This window comes from Pseudochaenichthys georgianus, unplaced genomic scaffold, assembly GCF_902827115.2.
Source record: "Pseudochaenichthys georgianus unplaced genomic scaffold, fPseGeo1.2 scaffold_823_arrow_ctg1, whole genome shotgun sequence".
Taxonomy (NCBI): domain Eukaryota; kingdom Metazoa; phylum Chordata; class Actinopteri; order Perciformes; family Channichthyidae; genus Pseudochaenichthys; species Pseudochaenichthys georgianus.
This window is the reverse complement of record NW_027263371.1, coordinates 15,404-21,935: the sequence shown is the minus strand read 5'-3', so window position 1 is coordinate 21,935 and position 6,532 is coordinate 15,404. Positions and strand designations below refer to the sequence as shown.

Below are 6,532 nucleotides of genomic sequence, written 5' to 3'. Positions count from 1 at the left end.
CCATTTGTATTGTATGAGAGGTTCCAGGTTGAATTGAGGCGAATATTTGTAATGTTCAGAGGTTGTTGTGTTTAATATTCATGAGAATATTTGTCATTGTTCAAATGATAATAAACATTAGCATAAAGCATATTTGTCCACTCATATGTTGATAAGAGTAATAAAAACTTGAAAAATATTCCCCTAAGGTACATTTAGAACAGATAAAAAATGTGCGATTAATTTGCGATTAATCGCGATTAACTATGGACAATCATGTGATTAATCGCGATTAAATATTTTAATCGACTGACAGCCCTAATTTATATATGTTGAATGTCCTTATTTTTAGCTCTTCTGCATAGACTTCTTACGAATCAAGAGATGATGATGGATCAACTCAAAGTCATTCAGATGACCATGCAGAAAATTCCTGGTGAACCTGCTGGTGGGCCGGATCCCCTTGGCAGAGATATACTGCCGCTAAAAGATGTAACCTCCCTGCTGGCTCTGGAGAAACGTGTGAGGGAAGAGGCAGACCTTCAAAACAAAATGGTAATAATTGCCCTTACAAACTTAAAAGGATGGGGGACCCAATTTGAAACTATTGTTAATATTTTACTTGCCACCTAAGTTGTATGTTGGACAGCAGTGATGCTAAATATCAGCTATGGGAAAAGGGAAATAATGTTTTTTTTTTTTAAATTAGGTTATTGTGACTAGTGTTTATATAATGCATGGATCCTTAGCTTTTAAATGATCTTTTTCAGATTACTGCATTGAGTGTCATTGGAGGACTGGACGTTAAGGATTGCGTTTGGCGAGTGATGAAACACTGTTTTACCAACTCCCTTGCCAAACAGCTCAACTGGCGTGGCATCAATGGGAAAACAGCATTCCACAGACTGCAACTTAAAGATGTCATTACTGGTAAGTGTTACATTGCGCTGTCATCAGTCTAATAAGTCCAGTCCTCTTTTCTTGCATGTTTGACACTCAGTTAGTACTTACTGATCCTAGATTCAACCAATTCAAATTACTCTTGGTAGAAAAAGACATATAAAAGAATAATTTGTTTAACATGGTTTGCCACATAAAAAGTTAAAAAATAAACTCTGAAAAGAGGCTGGAAGCACATCTACTCTTTCTCCCTCATTGAGAAATTCTGGATCAGCTGCAGTCCGATTTTACTAGCAGGCGTCAAGCTGTTGAGTAGAGGCAAAGGGCGTCCTCTGCCATGGCCAGAATGTTCTCAAAGTGCCATCACCACTGAATTCGTCAGACACAGCACGCCATGCACTTGGCTGATCCGTAGGTCCCCAGATTGGGTCCTAAATTGTGCAATCCATCCAAGGCTTTACAATGTTCTCTACTTTTAGGGACTGTCAGAAACAACAGGCTCACAGCGACAGCAACAGACCAAGAGGTAGAATCCTACATAAAAAAATGGCTTCACCTTGCGGGCGACCGAGATGGAGGTAGAAGAGAGAGAGAGGAACGAAGACGAGCTGTCCAAGAAACCTGTAAGTCAGTTACAATATCTATTTTGCAATATATGTATAATAATTTGTAATATATAATATAGCATATACATAAGGAATTGTATTTTGTTTGCGGTTTTGTACGTTTGATTGTTATCTGTTACTGAGTCAACAGAGTTTATTTGTTTGTGCATTCCTTATAGGCCTTCAAGATTCTCATGGGCCCAGTCAAGGAGGTCGATAAATCCATCGATAAAATGTCCAGGTAGTTCCCTTGCCAAGGTCGGCAAAAGTTCGTTAATTTTGGTTGAGCAGGGTTAGGTTTAACCCTATGGTTCTACAAGTATTCTGTTTTAGTTCTGTTTTCACAAGAAAATCAATAAAATAAATCTGAAATGTCACTGAGTCTGCAGAAGAGTTTGTTTATTTGGGGAGCTAAGCTTTTTTTTTAGAATTGCGTGTTTTTTCAAAGTTGCTTTACTATACAGCTATTTTGTTTTTGTTTATTATGCTGTTATTTTGGCATGGTTGGATTGTATCCCAGTTATTTTGAAAATGTAATGATGCAGTGGCTAGTTCATCACCAATATTAATAAATGATGATACAATCATTAAAAAAAACGTTTGGTTCATCTGTTGTAATTTATTGATGCAACTTTTGGGAGGCCATTTTGACATTTGTATTTACTGTATGTTGAATATTGCTGTTGCAGAATACACAGTGTCATTGATATTCAGTCATTGAGTCACCAAAGTTTTAATGGCTTTTTAGGGATAGGTCTGGTTTATTTGGGTCATTCTTGGCTGACATGTGGCCATGCTTTGACCTGCTTGTGGCACAGATCTGGTAAACATCACCTGACCGTCAAAGTGCCATAATTCCATGCAGCATTTGGGCCGGATGAGGATACGGAATGTGGGCCAGAATGAAAACTAACCGTGGCCCAGATTAGGGCCAGTTCTGGTTTATGTGGTTCGTTTATGGTTGACATGTGTCATTGCTATGGCTTGCTTGTGGCCCAGATCTGGCAAACAGGAGCGGAGCGCCTAAGTGCCATCATTCCACGCGGTATGTGGGCCAGATAAGGATATGGAATGTGGGCCGGATCTGGGCCAGAATGAAAACTAATTGTGGCCCAGATTAGGGCCAGTTCTGGCCAACGAGTGGAACGCCCCAGTGCCATCACTCCATGCTGTATTTGGGCCAGATAAGGATATGGAATGTGGGCCGGATCTGGGCCAGAATGAAAACTAACCATGGCCCAGATTAGGGCCAGTTCTGGTTTATGTGGTTCGTTTATGGTTGACATGTGGCATTGCTATGGCTTGCTTGTGGCCCAGATCTGGCAAACAGGAGCGGAGCGCCTAAGTGCCATCATTCCATGCGGTATGTGGGCCAGATAAGGATATGGAATGTGGGCCGGATCTGGGCCAGAATGAAAACTAACCATGGCCCAGATTAGGGCCAGTTCTGGTTTATGTGGTTCGTTTATGGTTGACATGTGGCATTGCTATGGCTTGCTTGTGGCCCAGATCTGGCAAACAGGAGCGGAGCGCCTAAGTGCCATCATTCCATGCGGTATGTGGGCCAGATGAAGGTGTTTTGTGTGGGCCGAATCTGGGCCAAACCTTTTTTGCTATCTGGGGAGGTAATCAAGAGGTTAGATGAGAGGTTAGAGAGGAAGCCACACGTTTTTCAAACTTGTTGACCGTGTCTGAGCGTGTGCGTCATTGTGATATGTTAACCAAGATTTTAGATAGGCCTAAAAGAACATTTTAACATTTTATAAAGAAATAAAGCATACAAATTACATCATGGTGGACCTCATCCTTCACCATAACACGCGTTGGGAACTCTGGCTGCTAACCTCCATGAATGGCTTTTTTTGATGAGCGATTACCGCTATCGATGGTTTCAATTGAGGGCAGAAACTGCAGCACATCAGCAGCGTATCTTTTTTGGACTCAATGCCAAAGACGCTAAAGTTGACAAATTGAACTTCCTTGGCTCTGGACCGTGGCACGCAGAGTGAGGCTCACTGCAAGGGACAGAGATATTTCGAGCCCAAAGGAAGGACACGCTCTGGGGAGGACATTGGCACCAGAAAGTCTCTCCTGGAGCAAAGAAGCCGCCACACATGCAAGCTGTAGCCAGGTTGTCTTTGACCTTTTCTTCAACGCTATAATCAGGGGAGAGCGCGAACGCAGTCCCCCACTACCATAAATTATGCAGTCGAGATTCCCACATTTGGGGAATTCGCAGCGGTCAGCATAGCCGGGGTGCAATGGCCGAGCCTCGCCCCGGGTGAACCAATTACATTTTTCAATTTGTAGACGCTTTATTGGTATTAAGGCACATCATTTACAAAGGACAAACTTGCAGGTACATTTTCCTGTTTTAAAAAAAAACACAATTATACTCCTATTACAACAAAATATATGTTTTCTTCTTTTTTCCAACAACAATTCATTTAAAAAGCATTCAAATATGTTGTCTTTTTCAACAACAGTTCAGTTAAAAGTGCATCAATATCTGCAGGTATTTTTCTTTTTCTTTCCCAACAACAATTCAGTTAAAGTGCATCAATATCTTTAGTTCTTGTCCCAACAACAATTAATTTTAAAGTGCATCAAAATCTTCTGTTTTCCCAACAACAAATCATTTAAAGTGCATCCATCAGTTCATCAATTTTCCACCTGATTTTAATTTCGGCCACCTTAAACTTCACTCTGTCCCTGAGAATGTAGTCATGGACCTTTGTGAGGCTAAACCTTTACCACTGACTGTGTGGACATTTGGCATTTCTTAAAGGCGGTTAATTTTATACAGAAAGTTCGGCATGGTTTTCAAAGTGTCACCATTGGGACGTCTTCTTTGATCTCTTTTTCTTGGACTTCATAGCCCTTTCTTTTTTCAGATATATATCCTTTATAGATGTAGCCGAAGGGATGGCAACTACATCCTCAGGCTCAAGTATGGGATTTGATGTTGGGGAGGGGGAGTCCCCATAGGAGGGGGAGGGTTCACCTGACTGTGATGACTCCTGGGGGCGTTTCCGTGATGGTGAATCCCCTGCGTCTTTTCTCTGGTTGATGGTGATAGGTAGGACAAAAGGGACACTTGCCTGTGCTTTTTCAGGGGGGTCCTCCATGAGTACTTGCTTCCCCTGGGGTTGGGGAGTGGTGAGCTTTGCCATTATGGAATCTAGTGTATTCTCTGCGTCTTGAAGGGTCTCAGGGTTCCTCCCGTTTCTGGTACCTGGGTCGTGGTTGGGCAGTGGATCTGCCTTCTGGACTGTAGCGTCGGCCATAGGGAGGGGGATGTAGGTCGTGCCTATGATGTCCTCCACTGTGTCGGCGCTCCAGTCGATGAGCGATTCACCTCCTGATGTCTCCTTCTCTTGGTCCTGAATGGGCTCTTGTATTGGCTGCCGAGACACATTATTTGTTGGTTCTTGGTTGGTTTCTGAGCGGGAAGCCTGACTGATTTCTGGTTCCTCATTTGCGTGTTCCTCCTCTCTGGCTTCAGGGGTTTCAAAAAGTGAAAGTTTCACCCGGTTGGAGTAAGCATGCGGGCAGTCTTTGAAGCGGTGGTTTTCGGAGGAGCAGAGGTTGCACTTGACAGGGGTTGGGCAATGTGCTGATGAGTGGTCTGTTGCTTTGCAGATCCTGCAGATATTCCGGCTACAGTCTGCTGCAATGTGGTCTAGACTGCCACACTTCCTGCATTCTTTTGGCTGCCCATGGTAGAAGACAGAACCCCTGAAGGCTCCCAACTGTATGGTGTTGGGAATGTGTCTCAGCACCCCATCCTGTCGTTGGAGACGGACCTGGAAACGTCTCGACCCGGTTTTTATTCCATCAATGTCCATCACCTCTATTGCATTTTGTTCTTCACAGTATCTTGTCATCCAAGTCCAGACATCCTGGTTCCTGACTTTTTCTGAAAATATCATCACATAAACAGTTTTCAGGTCCCTTTCGGCAAGTGGTGTCATGCTGATCTTATCAAAGCCTGACGCTGATGTTTTCTTCTCTTCGAATCTCTCCAGGCAGTTTTGGAAGTGTTGGCTGGTTGTAAAGATGACCTAAAATATATTTTTCCCCGGTTGAGCAAAGATGTATTCCAGATGTTCTGATGAAAAATCAAGCTCTTTCTGCAGGATGTGTTGGCTGAACTGCAAGCGGTCCATCTGTAGATCTTTCAGAAGGTCAAAACGAACAGCGTTCCGGCGATTGGTCTGGTTTGACGCCATGGTGAACCCACTGGTCTTGGGTTACCACGGATACTTTATTGCGCCGCTTACACCGCACGACAGCAACAAAGCCAAAGGAGAACCACCACCTTGGTGATCATGGTATCTCCCCTGCCAGGTAAGTATGAGTTGAACGGGTCAGAGACAAGACAGTCTTGCAATGACAAAGGACACGGCGTGGCGGTTCCTGCCTCTGAGCCGGCCAAAGCAGCCCATCAACAACATTTAACCCTAAGCCTTAAAGACAGATAAAGCTTGAAATAGACATAGTTTCCAATCGGGGGCACAAAGTGCAGCACAGCAGCAGGGGTCTTTTTTGGACTCAATGCCAAAGAAGCCACAGGTGAGAGCCACGAACCATGCTAGCGCAGCTGGGGGAAAGGGTGTGGCCTGGGATGTGGAAAAGCCAAGTGAGGGTCACCGCAAGGGCCACCGCGAGGGCTTGGACTGGGACAACTATGGTGGTGTCTGTTCTCGAGGACGGCCTCCACAATTACTCTGGTTTCTCTTCAAAGCGTATAAGTCTTTCGCCTTTTACTAAAGACTTCCGTGGAGAGGAACACCTACGAGTTCAACCTAGTTTTGGTAGTTTGTGAAAGACAAGAGCAGTCATTAGCACCTGGGCGTAGTGATGGCAAAATGAAGCTTTGAATGAAGCATCGAACCACTTGGACAATTGTGTCGGAAATAGGTTCATTTCTCGAAGCTTCAGTTACAGCGACCTCTCCTGGCGAAGTGCAAGGCTGCAGTGGGTTTAACGTATCTTTGCCTTGAAAAATATTCGATGCACACACACACACACTAAGACTGAATATC

At 43.9% G+C, this 6,532-nt stretch overlaps 1 long non-coding RNA gene, 1 other non-coding gene and 1 pseudogene across 2 annotated transcripts; 2 read left to right on the top strand and 1 right to left on the bottom strand.

Moving 5' to 3' along the window:
• The first annotated feature begins 445 nt into the window (after positions 1–445).
• On the top strand, positions 446–1,726 carry LOC139433647 (uncharacterized). The gene is made up of 4 exons (XR_011643043.1): positions 446–534; positions 750–909; positions 1,359–1,502; positions 1,664–1,726. It is a non-coding gene; the product is annotated as an uncharacterized lncRNA (long non-coding RNA).
• A 1,921-nt stretch (positions 1,727–3,647) lies between these two features.
• On the bottom strand, positions 3,648–3,782 carry LOC117444486 (U1 spliceosomal RNA; annotated as a pseudogene).
• Positions 3,783–6,209: 2,427 nt separating this feature from the next.
• On the top strand, positions 6,210–6,324 carry LOC117444483 (U5 spliceosomal RNA). Its single transcript, XR_004551797.1, has one exon. It is a non-coding gene; the product is annotated as a U5 spliceosomal RNA (small nuclear RNA).
• Positions 6,325–6,532: the final 208 nt, after the last annotated feature.